Source organism: Podarcis vaucheri, assembly GCF_965113315.1.
Source record: "Podarcis vaucheri genome assembly, chromosome: 17".
Lineage (NCBI taxonomy): Eukaryota > Metazoa > Chordata > Lepidosauria > Squamata > Lacertidae > Podarcis > Podarcis vaucheri.
This window is the reverse complement of record NC_138755.1, coordinates 26522817-26549509: the sequence shown is the minus strand read 5'-3', so window position 1 is coordinate 26549509 and position 26693 is coordinate 26522817. Positions and strand designations below refer to the sequence as shown.

General features: G+C 42.5%; 1 protein-coding gene across 2 annotated transcripts in view; it reads right to left on the bottom strand.

Annotated features, from left to right (window-relative positions):
• Nucleotides 1-26693, bottom strand: part of LINGO2 (leucine rich repeat and Ig domain containing 2) — a 569661-nt gene that overhangs the window by 243325 nt on the left and 299643 nt on the right. Inside the window, exon 1 of one of the 2 annotated variants that reach the window (XM_082204895.1) lies at nt 23059-23238. The exons of the other annotated variant lie outside the window; for it this stretch is intronic. The gene's annotated coding sequence lies outside the window, so the exon portion shown is untranslated. Of the gene's footprint in view, nt 1-23058; nt 23239-26693 lie in introns of those variants that run through there. 2 annotated transcript variants of the gene reach the window in all.

The window sequence follows — 26693 nt, the reverse complement described above, 5'->3', positions numbered from 1 at the left end:
ATATGATGCAAAAGGAGGCGAGTGGGCATTTTTCTCTTCTCTCCTTGCTAGTTCTGCAACATGCACAGCAGATAAAGGTGATGTCTCCTTGTCCTCTCTTCATATAGAGAAATGCAACTTACACTTGGTTCCTTTCCTTCACATTTTGCTGTATTCATTGGCTCATTGTTTTTTGCAATTTTCTAAAATCTAAATATGCACTTAATGTGATTTAGCAAGTACCGTAAGTTTCTTGTCAAAATTTAAGAAATGTGCCTTTGGCCCCAAACTAATACCAATAAGTTAACACAATATTAATTCTACATGACCTTATTTTTCACCTATAAAAACAAGGAATGAGTGGGGCAGGTGTGTGTGCTTACAGTTTACGGGGAGAAATTAAATCCAAGTTTTTTATTGCCAAAGAATGGTTAACTGTAATTTTTCTCCAGCGCAGAGTCAAACTCTGATTGATTTGATAACCAGTTTAAATGTACAAACAATAAAAGCATTCACGTATGTTAATGTGATTCCACTAAAGGGCAGCTTGAATGCTTTCAGAACTTTCATCTGTCTCATTTTCAACGCATTTATAGTCACATTAATTATAGGTGCATAATAGAAAAAATGCTGTTATGAAATACATTTAAAATACATTAATAGAACTTTTCAGTTGCAAGACTTTTGCTGCTTATATTTAATTCAGATTAATTTGGTTTCATAAAAGGACCCCGGCTAACTTCAGCTTCCCAAGTGCAGCCCGGGATTTATTATATAAACGAAACACGCTGCTGATTAATCAGTTGCACTAATGCAAAACCACATTTGTGGATCACATTCATAGCGAGAAAATTTAATGCAGCTAAAATGACAAAGCTGGGCAGCTAGATTTTCATCTCAGGGCTGTGAAGAAGGGGAGTTGGTAGGGTTGTTATGTGAGCAATGCTTAAGAACTCATTTTCTTCTGCAAAGCTAGTGCCATCCAGAGAATTCCATGCCAGGAGAGGACAGGGTACAGTATTCGCTTTTCCACACACTCCTTAACTTACAGGTCGGGGTGGGGGAGATATTGAATTGATTTACACCTTATTCACATCTCCCAAAACCAACAACTGAACCAAAACACGCCTGTCCTTTGAAATTTGCACTACTCTGAATTTTCTGGTGCACTTTTCCGACCAGAAAGTGTGCACCAAACCCACGTATTAGGTGAAAATAGCAGAAAAGCTACAATATATTAGAGTATACTGCATATACCAGGCTTTTCATACAAAAAATGTGTATTTGGAATAATGTTCATAAAAATGAATACCTTTTTATGCAAACTTTTTTTTTTAAAAAAGAAACAAATTACCAACTAATGTGGAAATGGGGTGAGTTTTGGGAAAATGAGAAACTGAAATTGATATATTTGTCCACTCCTGGTTCCTCCTGTATGTATAACTCTTTGTGTATATGCACTGGGGATGTCTGATCATAGCACTTGTACATTAAAAAAACACAATGCGAATGTTGTATACATCTCAACAGATTAGTTCCAGGAGCAAACCAATGCTTCCTGCAACATAATAGGTTAGTAAATTATTCCCTCTGAATATTCTAATTTATTTTAATACTATTTGTTTTGGGCTCTGTAAAGCTGGTTATATAAATTTACTACTGGGGAGTTTTTGCTGCCTTTTGGCACAACAGATATGCATTTTATTTTCTCTGCACCACTGTGTTTCTGAGAAAACACCTGAAAAAACATTCAGAGTAAAGGAAATGTGAAAAAACACGCAATGGGAAATCCATTTATTTGCTCTGCGTTCTGCTTCTTGGAGATAGCTGTGTTTCAAGAGGAAATGGTTTCACAGGTATCTGAAGCATTTTTCATGTACCCAACACCAGTTAATCCAGCATCTTCGTGGTATCTTGCAAGAATCACAATGCTGTTTTATAGCATCCTTACACTGAAAATAAGTGTGAGAAATTCATCATCATAGCAGAGTGAACCAGGAATAACCAGCAAATGTGTTTGGAGCAAGGAGAACAGGCATTCCACAATCCATAAGCCACTTATGCTGAGACATGACCCTGGAAGTGAGCCAAAATTGGGACTGGTGACACACACGGGTTGAGTTTCATACACCTGAACCCAATTTATTTCCACACACACACACACACACACACACACACCCAATCTCTCTCTCTCTTTTGATGTCATAGCTTTTGGCTTCCTTTGCAGCAACACAGTAAAATGGCTACATTCATTTTGGAAAACAACAAACCCATAATTTAGATATGAAATGAAACCATTTTATTGCATCTTTGATGGAATCTTTTGCAATTTCAGGTCCATTTCATTATATAAGCCATAAGGAACTTTTTATTCATGTCTGTGTCTCTGCACATAGTTTTCTTTAGCACTTCAAGATCACAAGCCATCATGGCACTACATCACTCCAGACATTACATCATAAGAACAGCACCAAAGCAGATATTGTGGGTGGTTGTTTGCATCGCGTACAGGTAGTCAATGTGATGCTCTCCAGGTGTTTTTGAACTATAATTCCTATCATTTCACCATAGGCTATCCTGGCTCGGGCTGTTGGGGAGTTGTTCAGCATCATCTGAAAGGCAGCATGGTGGCCATCCATAAAGAACACACAAGGAAAGCTGCTCTTGCAACATGGTAAGCCTCTACTTTAAAACTTGAAATAATTTTGCTTCCTCCTGAAAATAATGGGATGCCATCTTACTGGAAGTGGGGGATTCCACTAGTTGAGCCGCTGCGGTGCAAGACCTAGGAGACCAGGGTTCAAATCTCTACACAGACATGAAGCTGATTGGGTGATCATGGGCCAATCACAATCTCTCAGCCTAACCTACTTTAGGGGACGACAGAGGACGAGATGGTTGGACAGTGTTCTCAAAGCTACGAACATGAATGAGTCTGACCAAACTGCAGGAGGCAATGGAAGACAGGAGTGCCTGGCATGCTCTGGTCCATGAGGTCACGAAGAGCAGGACACGGCTAAATGACTGAACAACAACAACCTACTTTACAAGGCTGATGTGAGAATAAAATGGGGTGGGATAGAACGATGCGTGCCATCTTGAGATCCTTTGTGGAAAAGGTGGGATATAAATGAAATAAACAAGTAATAGTTATAAATGTCTCTCCTCCAGCACCTTCTGACCTGGGTGGCTCTTTTGTCTAGGCCAGGGTTTCCCAAACTCAGGTCTCCAGCTGTGTTTGGACTACAACTCCCATCATCCCTAGCTAGCAGGACCAGTGGTCAGGGATGATGGGAATGGTAGACCAAAAACAGCTGGAGACCCAGGTTTGGAAAACCCTGGTCTAGACGTTGGCCTTTTGAGCTACTCCAGCCTGCTGCTTGTGGCCCAACTTGGAGAGGCTAGAAGGCTCTGGGGTTAAGTTGTGGTTGCCTGCCAGGGTATGACCAATAAGCATAGACCCCTGACACCAGCCCTGGCCTTGACGATCAAAATTACAGGAAACACTGATGAACATCAGAGCCAAATATGCAATTCTGTGAAACCACATCTGACAACTCCATTGCTAATTCACAAATCAATGAACAAGAGCCCCAATTTAGTCAATAGTAAGCTCTTGTACACACATCAATGAATTTGCCGTACAGGCTAATGAACCCTTGATAAATTATATAGTTCATTTAAATATCTGGCATTGACAGCAACTGCTTTCAATATTGTCTTCTTGCCACTGGGAAACAGCTAATTTATGCTTCAGATTTTTGGACGATTTTTTTTCAGGTTTTGTCACACAAAATACAAAGGAAAAGCACTGTGTACACACTTCACACTGAAGGCTCCCCATCCTCTTTTGCACCAGTTCTAATATTTTCCCTCCCTTTCTGGCAGGAAGAGGTTGCTAGAGGCATAAAGTTTGATTACTAACATAACACAGCTAAGCATTCCCTTTGAAAAGAATTAGCAAAAGTGCATTTCAATGAAAATACTTTACAAGACAAATTACAAAGGAAGCTATAATTACCAATTTCGCCCTCCCCTAAATTTCTTTTCATGTTCCCTTGTAGGTAGAAGTGTTCTATAGAGAAACATTATGAGCTGACAGATAAATGGAGTGCTGTGAACACCTTCAGTCATGGTTCACGGCATACTCCAAACCATATACGTCAAATGTTTCTAGAGTGTAAAAACATGGGCAGATCAATTCCACGGTCCAGTTCAGTAGATTTTGGAACTTGAGCTGATTTATGCTGTGACCCTAAAAAAATTACATGGGGGTATGTTTCCCTGAAATAAGTGGGTCCTGTTTTCAATAGTGCACGAGCTCTGGAGTGTACTTTGAGCTCCATGCATGCAGGGACTTATCAAAAGCACCGTTAAAGATAAAATTACAACACATATAGAATAACACCTCCTGCTGAAGCTGAAGCCGATTGCCTTCTTTAAGCTAAGTTTCCTAACAGAGTTCTTTGAGAGTGTCAGCAAACACTCCGAACAACACTGTGTGTTTAGACTTTCAAAAAGCTTTTGACAAAGTGTCTCACCTAAGACATCAGAGGAAGTCATGAATCAGAGGAGAGGTTGTTCTTGTAGATTGTTAGCTGCTTAAAGAAACAAGAAACAGAGAGGAGGAATAAATGGTTCTCCCAATGGACCAATGTAAATGACGGAGCATCCATAACAGTGACCAGAGGAGGAATGGCCGCTGGGGGGAGCGCAGAGAAGAAGAAACGCCATGGTGCATTTGCAGCAGCACAACTGGATGCCATCACCTGCCTCAGCTGCCACAAAACATGTCTCTCCCATATCAGTCTCTACAGCAGGCAACCCCAAACTTGGCCCTCCAGATGTTTTGGGACTACAATTCCCATCATCCCTGACCACTGGCCCTGTTAGCTAGGGATGGTTGCAGTTGTAGTCCCAAAACATCTGGAGGGCTGAGTTTGGGGATGCCTGAACTACAGTCACAAGTTTCCAACAGTCTGACTTCACCTCCCAAAAGTACACTCCTCCATTCTCTCCCCAGACAGATGGATGCCAATCAACCAAGCAATAAATAATGAGGGAAAGAACTGAAGACACAGCATTATAGACTACGTCCGCTCACCTTTTCTTGGTGGGCGGCATTGTGGTTGGGCAGCCGGGTCACAACAGTATGCCAGCCTAGGGGGTGGAGGGTCACTGCCTCTCCCGTGTCATGCTGGCGCATCATTATTGTTGGGGTTCTGCCCCTGTGGGATGGCCCCAGCCAATCAGCTCTCAGTATGGGTGTGGCTACAGGCGATTTAACTGCGGCACAGCTGGCCATCCCCCTCTTTCTCGCCCCATCGCTAGATCACCCAACCCACCCTCTTTTCATGCTTTGCTCAGATATGACCTTGCTATGCACCATTGCCAGTTGCCATATTGTTGGGACTAGGTAGGTATTTTTCAGTTGGCAAATTGGCACCGGCCATTTGGTTTTCACCTACCTAGAAGCAATTGCCACAACTTTTGTGAGGTTAGGCATTGGGTAAGCCTTTGTTTGGATGGAAGGGAGGTTGTAGCCTTTGCCTGCCCCTCCTCAGTAAAGGATCCGGGGTGTGAATCCTGTCCAAAGCCTGGATATGGGCTAGGGCCATGTCACAGCCCCTATGGGGACCCATCGGGGTGCCCATATTTGATGTAAGTCAGTAGTTTATCCTTAAGCGGACTCCCTGCAGATGGGCAGGAGTCAAGATATAGTCTGGCTTCACCCCAATGCTGAAGACAAACCACTCACATCTGTAACCAATAAAGTTGCAGCCTATTTGAATTCACAGGCCAAAATACTTTGTGTCTCTGTGTTTTATTGTTCTCCTGGGAACTTTGTGGCTCGGGTGCCTTGGCACACAAGACATCTCTGTTTCCCAAGCTGGCGTGGATGGTGGATGCTGAGCACCTGAGTCTGAAGCATAGGAAATAAAATTCCACCAGATGAGGACGGGTATTGGGACCTGTGCTTCTCAACTTACTCATAAATGATCTAGAGTTAGGGGTTCCAGTTACAGATAGGTAGCCGTGTTGGTCTGCCATAGTCAAAATAAAAAAATTCCTTCCAGTAGCACCTTAAAGACCAACTAAGTTAGTTCTTGGTATGAGCTTTCGTGTGCATGCACACTTCTTCAGATACACTGAAACAGAAGTTGCCAGATCCTTCTATATAGTGAGAAGGTCCTTTTTAGAGTTAGGGGGTGAGCAGTGAGGTACCAGCTCACACAGCTGCTTCCGACATTACTGTGTTTGGAACACACTGTGAAAATAATTCAGTGTGATTAAATGTTAGACCTGGTTGTCAAAATGAAAGATTCCCCCCTCCCTTCTCCTCTCCACCTCTTTCCCTCTTGAGCTTTGGGCGTTTCCCTAGTCAGCTTGGCTTCATTTCACAGAAAGGAAAGGGTTCAGCTATGCTTTTAACATCATGGAAAGCCCAGGGCAACAGAGCTTCTTGAAAGGTTAGGTTTTCCCTGATCCACTTCAACACATATTGTTAAAGCCGGCTCAGTAATGTAAAAAACTACCCCACGTCCCCCTTGTTATTTAGGATACTTAGAGGGCCAACATACACCCCTAATATTTGTCACGACAGTCACTAACGCAGCAACAACAACAACAAAAGGTGAAACCATAACCAAGGCAGCCTGTATCAGACCCAGTTGGCTTTGACATTGCCTAAATAGTTTTCAGATTTCACGGTTGCTTCTTCCTTTGGTCAAAACCTATCAGCTTCCGTCACCATACTGAGAAGAACATAAGGAAACAGTCCCACAATGAATAGATGAATCTCGCTTCAGTGCTACATTCCAAAAATAAAAAATGCAAATAAAAATATTGAAGAGACGTGCAACGTTTTAGATAGCAAAACCGCCTCTTTAGAAGTGCTGAATTTAGACATGATAGGCACAAAGGTTTCTCAACTTGAAAAGAATTTACTATGAAGTGAATGCCAAAATAAGTTCTCATTGATCTTAAAAGGAAAATGGAACAGAAAACATAGGTGGAACTAAGAAAAAGGCAGCGCAGAAGGTAACGGGGGATCAAAAGCATAAATTGAATTGGATAGCTGAGAAAATCATTAGATTATGACATATGCCTTTCTCCCTCCTACTGGAGTCAATGGGATTTACAGCAGAATTCCCATGCTAGTGAACTTAGAAGTAAGCCTACATGAACTTAATTTTAGGACTTAACTTTCAGGTAGGTTTGTACAGATTGCAGCCTTGAAAGTGCTTAACACTGGCTGGAATAGTGCAGTATGCTCTGCTGACTGCCACTAAGTTCTGTGTGGTAACTGAAACTATTTAAAGAAGGAAGTTTGCTCAATGGTTTATGTGAAATTCATTCTTCAACCTTAATTTACTGTCAAATACCCATCACAAAACATATCTGAGTTTTGAAGGCACTCAGGAAAATTAAGTGAAGGACCTCACAGAAAGGCCAACTGTCTCTCCCACCTACCCCAAACCATGTATTTTTACCACATTATTCAACCCACCAGGATCTTCAGAATCATTCTATTTCCAAACTGGCATTCTTAAAAAGGAGGTTTTAAGTCCATGATGTATAGGGGGAACCTGTGGCTCTCATCAGCCTCAGCCAGAATGGTCAGAGATGATGGGAGAACATTCTCCATCCCAGTGCATGCTTGAACTGCAAGACCCTCAATCCTCACAGAATTTAGGACCATTTAGTTATGCAAGTGTGTCTAAACATTTTGCCCACCCAAAGTGAATATGGGCATACATAGCACTGAAATCTTCCCTGAGCCATTGCCCAGAAGAATAGCTACGCAGAGATTGACTAAATCTTGCTTTGTCCTTCCATATTCTTCTCTTGCTTCATCTCTCTGTCTCCCACTGTCCACTAATTAATTAATTAATCAGGACATTAATGCCCTCAAGTAGATTCATCTCCTTTATACCCATCCACAAATATTTTGAATCTCCTGCACTATCTATTTGTACTGTTCACCTTCATTCAGAAAGTGACACTTGCAGCTGCTCAGCTGGTTCTTTTATTAGGGTACTAAAATGACAGATCTGAGACCAGCCTGCTGTCTGCACAGTGCTGCTGATTTGCACCACTTCCTCCCTTGACAGGACGATTCATCAAAGTGAGGTGGAACAACCCTGGCTCAAGTCAATATTAGTGGAGGTATCCTACCACACTGACGCGTGGAGCCAAAACACTGGTTTAGAATGAAAAGTTACACAGAGAACCCAGCATTTAAAGGGCAATCCCATGTGCTGCTTCACCAGTTTGGGATACAGGTTGCCATTATAAAAGGCCTGATAGAATGAGGAGAAGGGTTTAGGAAATTGCTATGCTTCAGATGTTTCTGTGGTACAATTCCCATCGGCCTTGCTGGCAGGATCTGATGGGCGTTGGAACTCAACAATGCTGAAGTGTTCCAAGATCTGTTTTCCACTATTGAGAAGTCAATGACCTGTGAACCCACCAGACCAGGCACAGGCAAACCCGGCCCTCCAGATGTTTTGGGACTACAACTCCCATCATCCCTGACCACTGGTCCTGTTAGCTAGGGATGATGGGAGTTGTAGTCCCAAAACATCTGGAGGGCCGAGTTTGCCTATCTATGCCTGCACCAGACTAACCTCAGACAAAAGTAGGACATGGAGCAAAGTTATCTTTAGCTAGAAGTTTAGAATTTCACCAAATGGCCAATGTTGGGCCAATGTCACAAGTTCTGACATGGCACCAGCAAATTGAGTTGCACAATAATGTCACAGTGGCAATGCAGTCACAGAATTATGGTGTAGTGGTTAAGAGTGGTAGACTTGTAATCTGGTGAACCAGGTTCGCGTCTCCGCTCCTCCACATGCAGCTGCTGGGTGGCCTTGGGTTAGTCACGCTTCTTTGAAGTCTCTCAGCCCCACTGCTTTGGGTAGTGATAAAGCGGGTTATCAAATCCAAACTCTTCTAGATTTGTAGAGTTGGAAGGGATCTAGGGAGTCATCTACTCCAACCCCCTACAATGCAGGGATCTCAGCTAAAGCATCCATGACTGACAGCCATCCAACCTCTGCTTAAAAACCTCCAAGGAAGGAGAGCCCACAGCCTTCCAAGGGAGTTGTGTGAGAGCTGCTTTCTGGGGACTGGATCACTCCAATAATGTCTGCAAATGCGAACCACCTCAGTTCAGTGAATTATGTTGTTTCTGTGTTAATGCTATTTTCTGATGCAAGGGGGGAAAATGACATGGATTTGACATAGATTGGATGAGAAAGTCAAAACTGGGAGAACTCAATGAGAAACATTACATTTATTCATTTTCTTCTTTTTAAAAAAGTAATGCTTCACTAATACTAAACTATTTGCTTCTATTCCTTTGTTTTGTACTTTCACTAGAAGCTAAATGAGTGCAGCACAGTTAATTACTGTATTTGCTGATTACAGCTTCCTCATTTCACCCTGTGTCTTTTTATTCAAATCAGTGCTTAAAAACACTGACAGCAAAAAGGAAATGGGCCATAAATCATTGTTACTGTCTCAAATAAAATTCTTTATTGCATGATGGTTGTTTCGTGAATACCAACAGGCATCCAAGGTTATCGTAAAGCATAATTATTCCACATATCTAAGGAAAGATAAGAGCTCAAAAGTGCACTGAAGTATGCACCAAAGCAGTATTTTAAGTGGTCATTTGAAGACATGTTAAATGAACTGTGTTCCGACACCAGTTATAAAGCAGTATTTTATTTATTTTTTAGTGCTTGGCCTATTAGTTAAGTAACACGATTAGTGTTTCCATGCGCCATATGAGAGACCCATCCTAGAAAATTCTCTAGCAACACATTTATACTCAGTGGCAGTCTTGCCCCTTCCGACATTAACCTTTGTCTTGTTAGCAGTTTATGAGTTCACCTTCTAAGTTTGACGGTGGTGGATGGGGAGCTAAATGTGGAATCTTCAATTTCTCTTTAGAAGAGATATTTGAAAAGAATAAAAAAATAAGGGCGAAATTAATGACACAGCTCTGAATAGCAAATTATGCACTCTCTCTTTTTGCACTCCCCACTCTTTCCTTGGACTGTACCACTGGAAATCATAGGTTGTGGACCTCTGATTTAGAATACATTTGAAAGTTTAGGACCTTTGGATATGGTCTCTATCTACTTGTCAGTTTTTTTGCTTTCAAAGTGAGACTATTCAAATAGGAGCCTGCCCCACACTTCAGTCTGAAGTGCTACAACCCCAAGAGTACCACATCTGATGTTTTCTCTGCATGTTCACATAAATTCTCAGTCTTTAGTAGATGCCGACTTTGTCTTTTGCTAGAACCCCAAGATCTAAAAACTAGAGGAAGGTACAAAAGACATACAGTTAAAATTAGAGACCAGGGTACCTTTGAATACAGAATTAATAGTAGCAGAACTGATCTCACTCTCAGTCTGCTTCTGCTTACCTCAGCGCATTATTTTAGAAGCCTAATTTAGGTCAAAAAAGCCATTTTGTTGTTAGCATCACTGAACAACTGGGAGTTGGAAAATTTTCCCAGTCTCTTGCAAGAGATCTACCAGTAGATCCCAACTTACCTTCTGCCTACCAGTGTTCTGGAGAAAAACAATGAGAGGAAGTGCAATTCTTCTTACTAGCTCCTGATGTAAAACTGAGGGAATGTTTGTCTTGGGCACAACAGCAGTCGTGAAGGCTGCTCTTTCCAGCTGCTCACAGTCAGTTTGCTTCCCATCTCAGAGAATGGAGATCCCAGTTCACATAATCTGGCTCTAAAGATCCATATATTATTTTGTATATCTCTTAGTTCTCACCTGCAACTGAAACAAAGGATGCTTCCGGACCATAGCTGTCAACTTTTCCCTTTTCTTGCGAGGAATCCTATTCGGAATAAGGGAATTTCCCTTTAAAAAAGGGAAACGTTGACAGCTATGCTCCGGACAACCTGCTTAAACTGAACAATGCATCCAGATTTGCTTGAGGGAGGATCATACAACTTTGGCTATTTAATGAGCCTTCATCCTGATTGGCTTGTGGGGAGGTTGGACAACATTGCATTAAGGCGAGAGCCAGTATGGTGTAATGGTTAGAGTGTTGGACTGGGACCTGGGAGACCAGGGTTCGAATCCCCACTCAGCCATGGAACTCACTAGGTGACCTTGGGCCAGTCACTATATCTTAGCCTGACCTACCTCACAGGGTAGTACAACCCAAGTTTGCCAATATGGGACTGGATCCCACCACAAAAGAGTGACTGTCTGGAAGTGCTCAGAGCCTAACTATGACACGTGCTGTTACTCATATCCATTCCTTGTTACCCTTGTCTCCCCCTCCTCCTGTCTTTTGTTGTCTCCTCAACTTTTAAAATTTAGATTGCAAGCTTTTGGTAAACAGGGACCTACTTCTATTTTATTTTGCTTATATTAAATCTGTAACAGCCCATCTCCTACACCAATGGTGCATATAAATAATATTTAACTAATTATTAATATTATTTTAACCTCCTATAGTCCTTTAATCCAAATTTCATGACTTAAAACAGAATCCCTTGTTCTGCTGTTAAATCTGCCCTGAGCTTGGTGTCTATAGTGGAGGGGTGAATTTTAAAATCGTCTGAAATAAAGGTAAAGGTACCCCTGCCCGTACGGGCCAGTTGTGTCCGACTCTAGGGTTGTGCGCCCATCTCACTTAAGAGGCCGGGGGCCAGCGCTGTCCGGAGACACTTCCGGGTCACGTGGCCAGCGTGACGAAGCTGTTCTGGCGAGCCGGCACCAGCGCAGCACACGGAAACGCCGTTTACCTTCCCGCTATAAAGCGGTACCTATTTATCTACTTGCACTTAAGGGTGCTTTCGAACTGCTAGGTGGGCAGGAGCTGGGACCGCAGTTGGGAGCTCACCCCGCCGCGGGTATTTGAACTGCCAGCCATGCGATCGGCAAGCCCTAGGCGCTGAGGATTTACCCACAGTGCCACCCGCGTCTACAGTGGAGGGGTGAATTTTAAAATCATCTGAAATAAATGCATCCAACTATCTCTTTATTTAAGTTTGGCTGCAATGCAGTACTTCTCATCCCCCCCCTTTCTTTTTGTTAGGGGAGAGAATAAAACTTTACAGGCTAAATATTATGGGCAGAAAATGAATTGCAAATTTGTACTAGCTGAAACCATCCCCCCATAATGAAAATTATAGTTTTCACCAGGGTTCGTAAGTTAGAAAAATAAACATATTGAACGGAAAAAGGTGTATTGACTTTAAGAACTCTGCTGAGACTATTCTGGTTGGTTTGGTTTTTTTGTTTTAATGTGTTGTTTCCACCCACACACTCAAGGGCAGGACCAACATTTTTTGTCCTGAGGAGGAGGAGAGGGTCTTCAAATCAATTAGCTACTCACCAGGCCACCCTCTCCACAGACTGATCAAGCTGTGCAAAATGCTTTCCTTCACCACAAACATCAATAGGATCACAAGCGACAGATATTCTAACTTGGCTCAGCTGCTTACACGCAGAAGTGCATGCCAAAGAATGTTTCTCACACCATATCAATGCCACCAATGGCGTCTTATAGCTTCTTGTAACAGAAATGGATGGTATCAACCCTGCCCTTGCCCAGTAAAAATGATCTTTCACCAAATGTAACACACACACAGAGACAATTTAACTCACGGTCAATCATGCCATATGATGCAACTGTATGAAAGGCAGGGAAAATTTGTGTACATGCCTTGGAATCCAACATCTTCTCCTGCCTTCTGCTGGGGCTGTAATGGCATCGAATCACAATATCACTGGAATTGACTAAGCTCTGATGATAAACTGCAGCACCATATATGAGGTCTACCCTCATCAATATAGCATATCGGATTAGTTCTGGATGCTTGAAGACAAGTGAAACAGGAATGACCCCAAACAGAAAGAATGCCACTGCAATGCTAAGGGAAACACTGGAGACTCGCTGTCATTGTAGATGACAATGAGCAAGATGGACAAATTGTCTGAAATGAAACAACACAACTTTCTAGACAGACTTCTAGGAGGAACATAGGAGTCTACCTTATACTGCGTCTAGAACATCAAGCTCAGTATTTTCTATGGTCTGGCAGTGACTCTCCAAATTTTCAGGCAGGGGATATTCTAGCCCTGTTTCACTTACCCTCAAGCGTCCAGAACGAATCTGATATGATAGATTGATTACAGTAGACTTGATACATGGATACAGCAGAGCTTAGTCAACTTCAGGAATATTGTACAGTGGTACCTTGGGTTACAGACGCTTCAGGTTACAAACTCCGCTAATCCAGAAATAGTACCTTGGGTTAAGAACTTTGCTTCAGGATGAGAACAGAAATCGCGCAGTGGGAGCCCCCATTAGCTAAAGTGTTAGCTAAGGTTAAGAACAGTTTCAGGTTAAGAACGGACCTCCAGAATGAATTAAGTTCTTAACCCGAGGCACTACTGTACTGCAATTGCTTGCTCTGTCCCACATCCATCACATACCTGTCACCCAGCTCCTTCAGCCTCCATGTTTTGGAGGGGTGACTGCTGTAGTGGGGAACCCGCTGTCTGCTCATGAAAGGTTGAAATGGCAGAACAGTGATTCATACAGAGAAGTAACGGGCAGTTTCCTCTGTGGGTGGGCACTTTGAATTTATCTCAAGGACCCTCATTACTTAGTGAAATTTTTTTGCTCGTGGCCGTGGACACACTAGTTGGGAATGAGCTGCTGCAGGATCATTTTAGAGATAAAATGAAAAGATGCATGAAAGAGGGGAGAGTGAGGACTCACGTGCACCCCCATTAATCTGAAACCAGGAATGATGCAGCCCTGACTCATAGAATAGGATACGGAAGCAGAAATAAACACAAACATGTTGTATGAGCTATTAAATGAGTATGAGTCTGATTTCTGACCTATTTTTGAAGGTAGCAGTCACTTAAGAGGCAAAAACAACAGAAGGGGAAACATTGCAGCTGCCTCATGCACCTGCAAGTCTGCTGCTGGCATCGTGCAATGCAAAATTCTTTTTTAGACCAGAAATTCAGGTTACCTGCTAAATAATGTGCCCCCACCGCTCACAGTGGTTTACAGGAACATGTTTTCTAATTTGAAGTTTCTGGAGGTAGGAAAAACCTCTTGATCCTCACAAAAGATTACATACGGTACCTTGCTTAACTTCATCACTAATGCAGCCTACTTTGAGAACTGCAAGGGAAGAATTCTATTCTAGTGGTTGGGAGAAGGAGAAGAGAGCTTTCATAACACTGTAAAGGTTGATAAACACAAGTCACTAGAGCTAGTGAAACATAATGGGTAAGAGAAAAAGCTGTCAACCAGGAGGTCGATGGCTCATGTCTCTGTGACATTAACATATGAGAGTGCTGGAGGGGAAATAGTTAAACAGGGTACCCAATCAGAACCCAGGGGGTGGACTCAGAGGGACTATAAAACCAGCTCTGGGAGGGGCAAAGGGGGAGTTGGGTGGTTGGTTGGAGTGGGAGTGAATGGGGATAGTGTCTGTGGGGAGGTTGAGTTAGTGTAGCGAAATAAGCTGAGTCAGGAACAGTTAGGAACTAGGTAGACAAGAGGTGGTTTAGTGAGTGAGAGCAGGTAGTGGAAGTTATAGGTCTGGATAGGCACCCATGATTGTAATGGACCGATACCGTTTATGAAACCACACGCTTGTTAAATTGCAATAAATAAACAGAAGTTTACGTTCCGATTTAACCCTGACTGGACTCAGTATTGTCCCAGGTAGGGCCTGGGTGGTGGCAGCAAGAAATTAAGTGGTGGCACAGGGATCAATAGATGGTAAAATGTCCGGGGACCCTGTGTAATCGCCACAGTCTCATTTAACTAATTCACAAGATGGGCACAGGAAGCCACCATCTCTTGGCTTCAGCCATCTCCCATCTGCAATGGGAAGAGAGTCTGAACACCGAACTGATTTCAACTTTTTTAAAATGCTGGGTCATTTCTTGGAGTGAAGAATAGGTCTAGGATAAATTGTGTTTGCTGAGCCCGTATTATATACAGTCTGTATGTGATGTTTGTTTGTTAATGTGTGGTGTGTTATGCCTAATAAAGGATTTTGATTTGATTTGATTTGATTTGAAAATGCTGGGTCAAAATGTGGAGTATTGTAATCGACTTAACAGCTAGAACAGGAAACGATTTCCATGCCATAAAAATGCTAGGCACAATCAAGTAATATTATATACATGGTTTCTCTTTTCTGTCTAAAAGGATTGGTCTCTTTTGAACGGCACAGTCTGTTCTTTCACTCGGTGGCTGATGCTCTGGGAATGAGGTGATTGAAGATCAACAGATACAATAAATATAGCATTTAAATGAACAACAGTTGAGAAATCTAACAAGGATATAGCAACTCAAAAATAGTAATGCTGAATGCCGAAGAGTCTCCCCACCCACCTTCTTTGCAATAGTCTTACTTAGATCCCTGACTGCAATCCCAGAGACACACAAATTTCAAATGAAGAACTGTCTGGTGTTTGGATGCAATAAGGAGCAGAGATGGTACAAAAGCAGTGAATGCTAAGAGGGAGATAGTTCTGAAATTTCCCAAAGCTCCAATTCAAGAGATGCTTACTGGACATCTGAGAACATGTTGGAATGCCCACACTTTGCGCATTAACAGAAGCACCACTAACTTGTTCCCAACAGCAAAAGAAAGAAAGAAAGAAAGAAAGAAAGAAAGAAAGGAAGGAAGGAAGGAAGGAAGGCTAAGGACTGCAGGTACTGACGTTCAAGTATAGCTCTGGTACCAAAGAAAGGCTAACTACAGTAACTACACCATGGATGACCTGACTCAATTAGAGGGAATAAACCAATCATTTAGATTCACAATTGCCACCAAAGTTTTGATCAAATTTGGTGGTTCCTGCTTCGGGTCTAAGTAATTTGGGGGGGAAATGCCAGCATATTCTCCCTAAAGTTTAAATGTGAATGTGGGGCTTTTGTTTTAGGAGAAGCATCTGAGGAAGTCCGAAAGAGAAATAAAAATGTTTTAATAAGGCTGGAGAAATTTTGGTATAGGGTTTTTTTCTACTTGTCAGGATGGTGAGAAGCAGGACCAATATGTCGTCACTTCTCTTGCTCACCGAGAAGTAAAAATAAAAAACCAAGATAACACCATCATACTTGGGAATCAAGGGTGCCAACTTGAATAAAATATTGGGGGGGGGAGAGAGGGGAAAGGTTAGCCCTGCCCTGCATAATCAATCACAAGAAAAGTGCACACACTGTTTGAATGGCAATGCCCATCAACTTGGGGGGACGGACCCCTCAAACTGTTTATTGGGGGAGGGGGAGAAGGGACCTCAGCCCTTTGCAGTTGGCTCCTATGTGTGGAATAATATGATGATGCAAGAAAAGGAGGTTGGATAAAGTTTTACCGTTCCCTCCATAAAAAGTTGATGGTGGGGTATGGCAGCTCAGCCACTTACCTGCGAGCCTTTGCCAGCTGCAGCTGAGGACTGGGTTTTGCCTGAGGGCGATGAAAGCTACTGCTGGAGATTCAATGTCCAATCCCATCCCTCTTGGCCCCACTTAGAATTGCTCTATAAATATGCCAAACTACCACCGACTTTTGACATCGTGTGAAAGGGCTTCACTAGTTACATTTTATGCTGTGCTTGTAAGCTATTTAACTTGGGTTGTAGTTCTTTGGTCCTTTATTCTCACCCATGAATAGTCCAACATTTCATGTACAAGCCACTTTTATTGAATATGTTGCAGATCTTAACCTTTTTGTACTACGAGCACCTTCATGGAAACAAAATAAAGTAGGCTTGATACAGCCCAGACGCTATATTAGATGTCTGGGCCCCCTTGACAGTCCCATGAATCCCTTTTCGCCCTAAAGGAATGCCACCTGAGCCTCTGATATTATTCGGAGGCTCTGACAGCAGCTGCTTCGTAACTCCAGGTCTAAAGAAACATTCAGACTTCATTAAATGTGATAGCCTGCCTTAGCTTTGCCTTTGGAGTTCAGGCTCCTTGTGGAGGGCAGGGGCTGGGGAGAAATTTCCAACAGTTTTCTTTGTAAACTGTAAGTCACATCCTTGCTTGTTGACGCTTCCTGAAGGAAGTTCAACAGAGCGACTCATAACACATCTCTGCTACAGCAGATCAAATCCTGAGTCCAAAGAAAGCCCACTGGATACATCCAGGCACAAAAGGTGCATTGCTTGCCATAACACTTTACATATTTCGAAAGAGACTACACACTCTGAAGCTTTAAAAAACAAACTGCTAATCTCTTCAGCAATATATGAACCATAGCTCTTTGTTATGTATTCTTTGTTACATTTGCTATTGATCTGTTACCTTCGTTCCCTGTTCACCTTTGCAGAAACCTTTACAACAGTTTAAAATTGTCATAAATGTATTTAAATAGAGTGCACAATATACCAAAAGACAAAATAATAAAAATCAGCACATCAAGCACAAAGCTTCCTTTTTATAAACAAATTCGCTATAGAGTTAATTGCAGCTTTATTTCAAAGCAATTTTCTGAAGATAAAAGGTTTTGCAGTGCTAGGGCAAGTAATCCCTACAAGAAAAGTCCCCATATAACACAACAAGGCCATGAAGCCCTTAATATATGCACTGTAGAAGTTCTTACAGGCCAAAATAAGTCAACTCCATTAGCACCCAGAAATGAACCAGCAAGCAGTGCATGTGCTAAAGCATAGTTTTATACACAGCTTTCATATTTTTCGTTTTTCAAATATGCTTCTGTCACCTCTCGTTAGAAGATGGCCACTATGTTCTGCAGTAGAGGAAAATTGCAAATGTTATTCTTGGGAAGAATATGTAAAATGTAATTGCAGTTGTTGACCCATACCTTGCTCCAGCATGAAAGGAAACTGGAAATCATTCCTCAGAGTGCCACCACGCTCTTTCATAGAAGCAAGGAATTGTTGAGTTGGAAGAGACCATTTAGTAATCTTGTCCAATTCCCTGCAGTGCAGGAATACACAGCTGTCCCATATGAGGATCAAACCTGCAACCTTGGCGTTATCAGCACCTGACACTCTAGTTCAGCATTAGCCAACGTGCTGCCCTCCAGATGCTGTTGGGCTACACCTCCCATGATCCTTGGCCATTGTCTGCGGTGGCTGGTGCTAAGAAAATACAACAATATTTGTAAGGCACTATGCCACAGAGCCTAGGACTTGCCAATCAGAAGGTCAGTGGTTCGAATCCCCGCCACGGGGTGAGCTTCCGTTGCTCGGTCCCTGCTCCTGCCAACCTAGCAGTTCGAAAGTACGTCAAAGTGCAAGTAGATAAATAGGTACCGCTCCGGCGGGAAGGTAAATGGCATTTCTGTGCGTGCTCTGATTCACCAGAAGCGGCTTAGTCATGCTGGCCACATGACCCAGAAGCTGTACGCTGGCTCCCTCGGCCAATAAAGCGAGATGAGCGCCGCAACCCCAGAGTCGGCCATGACTGAACTGAATGGTCAGGGGTCCCTTTACCTTTACCTATGCTGGGCAGTCAGCTGACTGAATCAAACTGCAGCATGTTGGATGCAGCTGTAACTTCAAATAATCACCATCAATTAAGAGAGTGGGGATTCCGCAGGGCAGAGAAAGAACTGATTACAAGTTCTAAAAGAGTCGCTCATATTGCATAAGTTCTCTGTTTCAGTGTATGTCTCCTTTGGAGTCTCTCCTGTGGGTTGGTTTTTTTTTTAAGATAACCAAGTGATTAGATAAAATAACTTGGGCAACTGGATCAGAAATATCCGATGCTTTTACAATGACAGCTCATGTTCTCATTTGCGAGTTTTAAACATGTACAGACGGAAACATGGCTGCCTTCAGAAGTGCCCTCTAGGCATCACTAAACAACCCCATTATAAGCTGATATACAGATCTCTTTAAAGTGACACACATTCTGTTATATTAATAATAGAAGAAAGCTATACAAGACTTTTAGACATTGAGTAGAAGAAGCTGTTATTCATGTCCTCAATGGCGCAACCAGACTGGATGCAGTCTTGTGGCTTATAACAATTTTATTACAAACACCTCATGATTTTAAGATCAGGTAGATGGATCGCTGTAGCTTCCTATGACATTAACAAGCAACATAACTTTACTTTCATCTATCCATTCGATATACAGTATACACATCTATCTCCTGGGAAATAGACACCCATGAAGTGCAAAGGTGTCTCCCAGTATGTTTCTGAGCACAATTCCAAGTGTTGGTGCTGACCTTTAAACCCCTAAATGGCTTTGGCTCTTGGAGCTAGATCTCAAGGTCTGGGCAGAATCACGGGGGTGGAGATGCTCCTTCAGCTATACAGTGGTACCTCGGGTTAAGAACTTAATTTGTTCTGGAGATCTGTTCTTAACCTGAAACTGTTCTTAACCTGAAGCACCACTTTAGTTAATGGGGCCTCTTGCTGCTGCTGCGCCGCCGGAGCACGATTTCTGTTCTCATCCTGAAGCAAAGTTCTTAACCCGAGGTACTATTTCTGGGTTAGCGGAGTCTCTAACCTGAAGTATATGTAACCTGAAGCGTATGTAACCCAAGGTACCACTGTACAGGGCCAAAGCCGTTTAGGGCTTTAAAGGTCAGCCCCAACACTGAATGCTTGAAGAAGGAGCTGAATTGAACCCGCTGGTCATGCACCTCAGCATTTGCCTGCAAAACTTACCCATCCTTTTAGTAGCTACACAATCAGCGTTAGTGAGAAAGACCCTGCAACGTTTCATGGATCCCTTTCAATCTCCTGGCCTCTGGTGGTCACTCCGTCAGTGACTCAGTTGGCCCACTGAGTCCAGGCTTTCCTTAGTATTCCCTAAAACTAATGTTACTTATTTATAATCCACTTACAAAGCTCTCTGAGTGGTGCGCATATCCTGCTACCACAATCTTCTGAGCCACAAAATGCAGGAAGACCTTCCTCCTCTACACTTAATTATGTATATATATCAAAGCTAGCACATGGTATGAGACATACTGTTTCTAAAATCTACCCGATGCAGAACACATTCATTAATTTAAGCATCTGTAAATCTATTTATCTATGGCCAACAAAATCAGAACAAGCCGTCCTTTAGTTAAGAGTAACAAACATTGGTTCTATCTATAACCCAACATCACATCACATCACACACCACCTTCTTTAACAGCTATTCAAACCACCTGCCTTTCATTTATTCCTTTTCCGTCTTCATCTCTCACTTACTCATCTCTCTCACTTATTCATCTCGCTCACTCGTTCTCTACTCATCTCCCTGCCATTTGAGCTCCCTAATTGTTCTCTGTCAGTCACTCTGACTCATAGGAGCCAATTCCTGGGGGCTGAGGTCCCTTCGTCGTCCCCCCCCCCAAAAAAAAAATGATGGGCATTGGCATTCAAATGGTGTGCATGTGTCGTGTCTTGTGATCGATTATGCAGAGTGGGGCTTACCAATATTTTATTCAAGTTGGCACCTCTGCTCTGACTTCACTTTCCATTCCAGCATGCTCTCCTTCTGTCAATCATTCTAACACACATTATTCTGTAACAAGGGTCCTAGATTACATGTAACTAGGGATCCTCCACTCGGTCACCAATAAAGGGATCTCAGTCAAGCAGAAGATCTGTACACATGTAACAATCTGAGACCTCTATCTCACTAATGCTCTTTTGGCAAGTGTAGAGGAGGGAGCAGCTAAGTATACTTGCCTTGGGTCTCAGATGGCTAAGCCGGCTGAAGGGGACCCATCAGGGACTGGCTGCTTCCCCCCCCCTTTCCCTTTTTAGTTTATAACTTTATTGTACAGTAACAAGATTCCTGCCCTGGGCCTCAGACAACCTCTACACAAGCCTGGGTATAGGTATGGCTACTGATGTACAGCCAACAGTCTTGCTCCTATTTCCCCCACAGGCCAATTGACTGCATGGATGAAGCCCCTGTTGATTTTATGAAAGACCTGTGGGCTACTGCAGCTCAGAAGAATCCCCAGTAACTTTCTGAGGAATACCAGGATTTCCCAGAACACATTTTGAAAATCACGGAGATAGTGGCTGTACAGTCATCAAAGTTTCTATATTATTGTTTGTTTCCAGGAAATACCTGTCTGAGGATCTCAGCATTTGTGGCTTGCCATGCTAAACACAGCCAACCAGCCACTTAGGAAAGCTCAATATGGCAGCTTGGCATCTGCCTTGGTCTACAAGGGATGAGTAGGTGTGAATGGATTTTCAAGTGCCTTTCAGATTGCATGACTGCTGTGCTGTGTTTGGCCCAGGGGGATCATTCATTTTGGAAGCATGGTCTTACAAAGGCCTTGAAGACTGATTATAAACAAAAGCATCCGGGACAAAGGTGTGATAACATTTAACACATCAGGATGAAGACCCCAGATTGTGGGGACATGCAATTTAAACTTTATCCCTAAGGCATGATCCTGGTAAAAGTTTCCCTCTCCAAAGCTGCTTATGGCAAATTACCTCCTGGGATGAACAGCAGCTTTGAGGGTGGGTTTTTTTTTTTAATTAAAAAAATTGAGATGACTTCACAGGTGGGGCAGGTTTAAAGCTAAGGATGACCGAGCAATTCAGTCACTGCTCATTTTCCAACGTTGCAATGCAATTCCGAACAAATATGCATCTAGATATTCCATATTTAAATATACATGGAAATTGGAAAACACACATTAAAATACTTTAAAACAAAATACTTGTTTTTTAAAACAAACGAACAATTAATGCGGAAATGCAATGGGCTGATTAGTAAAAAGTGTCATGGATCAGAAATAGAATCACCCACATCCAAATGAACAATCCCTCCCCACAGTGTGTTCCAGTCCTAATTAGCCCTGCACCTGTTATTTCTTTAATTAAAAAAAGAAGAAGATATGGACTGGAATGAGACCACAAGTTTCTCATTTCATCTGGTCCTTAGTCTCTCCTGTTCTCTCTCCAGGACTGGCTCCAGGTCTGAGGGAGCCCTGGGGTAAAATGCCCTCTAGGAGGACTCCTATATTGGTTGGCCATGCTTGGCTTACTGGTAGCAGTGCTCCAAACAGTGCCACCCTAAATCTAAAATGCTCTAGAGAAGGGGTGGATGCCCCATAACCAGCAGGCCAGATCCAGCCTAGGAAACCATCGGTCCCCCAATCTTGACCTCAGTGCTGTGGTTCTCTGTCTGCTCTTTGGAACTGTGGTTGAGGGCCTAATTAAAACTACCAGTTTGACACCCAAGACCATTTTGGCCAAGCCATGTCATAGGGCTGACAAAGACGAGCCACTCTCGCCCCACAGTAACGTCATATTGAGGACAGGGTGGGAAATCAAAATGGCAGCTAGACGCAGCCATACTATGTTAGGTTTTTTAAAATATATTGTAAAAAACACAAATGTGGGTCCAGGGCTAGTGTCAAGAGTGGGAGCTGCCAGGATGCTGGGACCCACAGATGGCAGGCACTGACACTGAGTGGATAGCTCAGTAGGTTAGAGCATGGTGCTGATAATGCCAAGGTTGCAGGTTTGATCCCTGTATGGGTCAGCTGTATATTTCTGCATTGCAAGGGGTTGGACTAGAAGATCCTTAGGGTCCCTTCCAACTCCACAATTCTTTTATTCTATGATCTATGACCAGCCAGACACTGACAACAGGCCTGCCAACACATAGATACACAAGCTGCTGACACTTCAGAGCTGGATGTTTCTATTTGTTTTCTTCCCCTAAACATCTCTTTGCAGATCAAATGCAAAATCGGTTGTGAAAAGGGCAGGAAAGGAGAAGGCCTTTTTCCGTGACTCCCCGTTGGAAGCATTTTGGGTATACGTCCACTTTCAGGCAGAACATCTGCTTTTATTATAGTAATGAGTTTTTGGAAGAAATTTTGTTTCAAAGACATTCAAATTCAGCTGATGCAAAGGAAATGGATTCCGCCCCATGTCAACCTTTTCCCCATCTATCATCTTGATTCTTATTATAATGCTCGATATTTATTAGGGCAACGAAAGTCTGGTGTTTTTATATAAGCATCTATTTTTAACACACTGCTTGGTTGTGATTTATCAAATCTAGCAAAGTGATTTCAAACAATATACAGTACAATTTGTTTCTCTTGCTCAATTCTTGTTTGTACTCTCTCAGCCTCTTTTACCACGAAGCCATTATGCATGCTCCTATGGCAGCCATTTTGTGGTATGCCACACCTCCACAGCAGCCATTTTGTAATGTGCCTGGCCCCCACAGCAGCCATTTCCCGCCCCCCCCCCACTGGTGCCCATGACACTTTCCCAGAATTCCACTGGCCCAAATGGTTGGCAACCCCTGATAATATCACACAATTCACAAAAAACTCAGTTTAACAAAATATTTCTGAGCTAAGTGACATGATAACTTAGTTGAATAAAAACCCTGGTGCTTCAATTGTAAAGGCTCAGACCTACCAGAAAGCTGCCCTCTCTGCCCCCTTCCGAATAACCCAGCATGTATGTGGTTGATGAAGAAAATACACACTGTAGCTGCTGTGCAATCTCAAGCATATTTGCTTGCTGCTGAGAGGAAGGAAATGTGTATTTTCAAAGTCTTACATTGGCTTCTGAAACAAATTTCTGGGGCCATTTAGCCCTCTCATTTAAGCACTGAAGCTTATTCTTTTACTTTTCTATCTGTAAAGCCAAACATAAACCTAGCTGAAGAAATATCAATATTATATTGTATTATATATTATTTATATAGTACGATCAATATGCATGGTGCTATGTTATGCTTCCCTGGTTGAGTGAAGTCTAGCCAACACATTAGGTAAAATCTAGTTTATATTCTGCGGAATTCACAAGGATAGTAATATTGGCATCCACAAACCACAAGCCTGGTTCTCCCTTGTACTGATGTCACAAATACACTGACATTGTTTTGTATGTTCCATAGTCGACTTCTCACACAAAAATCAGATTATAGAGCCCGGTGCTTTCTCTAATTAAGCCTTGTTTTTACAAGCATCTTACACAAGAGTCATGAGCTCTTTATGCTTCCCTGAACCCAACAAAAACACAATATGACTGCGACTGAAGAACACACAACACAGAAACTTTATATGAAGCAAACAGACCATTTATTAATAGCAACACATTGAGGGTTGTGAATCAAAATCCGACATATAAAGAGTTAAGTATTCTACAGATGATCCTTAAAATATCTCTCATCAGAGACCACACAGGTCCATAAAGGTTAAAATCTACCATTTGAATCGGGCTCAATCTGACAAAATTCTAAGGGATTCAGAGCAGTCTACTGTGCTTTTCTTCCTTCATTTCTTCCTACAGTATAGTAGCCTGCAGACATAGGTGTTGAGAGATGCCAGCAGAAACTGAATGATATCTTCAATCGTATAATTCAATTCATTGGCACCTCAAACAGGAACAGTACACACCACATTTTTGTTGCAGGCCTCATTCCACTGACTTGTTTTTAAGGCCACATCCAGGTTGTTTGTTTATTGTCTCGAGGAAGCCTAAGTTTATTATTGGAAAACACTGAAACTTAATGACGAGTGAGATATCACATAGGATAACAGTTAATAGATTCGCAGGTAAGCAATAATTGCATCTTACCTCCTTACTGTATTTGCGTGTTCAGACCTTTAAACCTCCCCCTTAAATAAATTCAGACAAGACTCAAATTTTGGTTTGGTTTTTGGCAGAATTTAGGCCACAACTTTATTGATTACAGCAAATGAGTGGTTGCATAGGCTCTGGTTCGACCAGCTCTCTGCACCGTTGCAGGTAGCGCTGACCCAGAGCTCTATCATAGGTCAGCCTAGGGTGAACACCTGAATAGGCGGAAAGCCGGGAACAGGCTATGTCCACCACCCAGATGTCCCCGTGGACTCAGGCACAACCCCCTCACAGGGTTGACCAAACCACTGAGTCCCTGGATTCCTTTAATGGAATACCCTTCACATAGGGATGGCAAGAGCGTTCTCCCATCCCTATCACCTGAACCAGAGCCTATCCGCAACCTTACAAGTTGTGACGATTTGCTACGCAGCAGGCGAAACCCAAATGGCACTAGCCAAGTGGGGAAAATTACCCCTGTCCCAACGACAGACAACATACGACGACATAGCAAGGTCAAGATCACTGCCCTGAATATAGGGAGAGGTGGGCGGGTGTTCTGATGCACGCACCGAAAGAGGATGCTCTGGGTCACATGCATAGGTCTATATAGGTTCCTTAATCCGTTTAGCCTGCATCCCATTAGCCTGATTAAACCGAGCATCAAGGGACCTACCAATTGGGTGCTGTGGCTATTCAATCAAACCTGCCCACAACACAGGGTTTGGTTGCCAGGTCTCAGCACAACACGTACCCTCTTTAAGGGAGGACCCGATTTATACAATGTTTTTGAGGTGGACCTCACAAAGCAGTTTATATAAGATGACAACAATTTTGTTTTAAAAGGCTATTACTGATAGGTTAAGATGGTCCTCGATGCCCCTGTGGTGGCAGTTGTGGGGCGGGGGGGGGGAGGGAGGTGCCACTATCTTATAATAATTTGAATTACTTGTTGCCAGTAGATTTTTGAACACTGGCACTAGATATAAAAACTGCTGAAGAAGAAAGAAAATCTCAATCTCCAGTAGCTGGCTGGGTTTGTTCCACATTATTTTGTGAGCCTAAAGAGCAGGCACTCCCAAACTCGGCACTCCATATGTTTTGGGACTGCAACTCCCATCATCCCTAGCTAACAGGACCAGTGGTCAAGAATGAGAGAATTGTAGTCCCAAAACATCTGGAGGGTCAAATACCCAGGACTAGCCCAAGACATTCTGGCAGCTGAGGTGGACCCCCAAATTTCAGGTAAGAAGGATGAGGGAAGATCTATGTCAGGAATACAGGGGTGGGGGAGAAAGCGCGACATTGGGATCTGCTGTCCTTGTGAATCCTACCATCTGAGGTGGTCACCTCACTTTGCCTCATGGGTGGGACGGCCCTACAAGCATCTAGTATTGCTTAATTTTTTTAAAAAAGTATATTTCTAGTTTACACTTCTTGGTTTTTATGGTACAGAAGCCCAAGCAATTTCCAACCATCTTATGAGATTCTTATATTTAGATATCCCCACTTTCTTCTGTGGGACTTGAGTCCTCCCTTTCCAGACTAATGTCTAGCACTTCAGTATAAATATTCTTCATTAACCACGTATCAATAGATTCCTCAAATGGTGACCTTTCCCTGATACTTCCGAAATGTCTACTTAAAGGGCTTTAAATATATATATTTGCAAGTACTCAAAAAAGAAGAAGAGATGATCTTGCTCCATACTGACATTTGCATAATTATACATTGCTATGAAAGATATACAGAAAGAAGGGATTTATTACATAAAAGATCCCCCCATTTAGTTAAATTATGTCATTCCAAAACTTCTAGGTTTCCTGATAACCCTGAATCAAATGCCTCTCACATATTAATGGCGAGAAATTCAGACTCTGCTTAGATTTATAAAATTTTCCAAGACTTCCATTATAGCTCAGAGAAGACATACCTGCTTTCCTCAGAATGACATGCATGCTGGCACACATACGCTTGCACACACACTCACATACCTATTTTTAAATTTCTTTGAACATTTTAATATAATATAATATAATTACGATATACAGCTAATTAAAGGACACACAAACGCCTTGTTATTGCATTGGATTCCAGTAAGCAATAGCTGAGTACCCCCCATGCC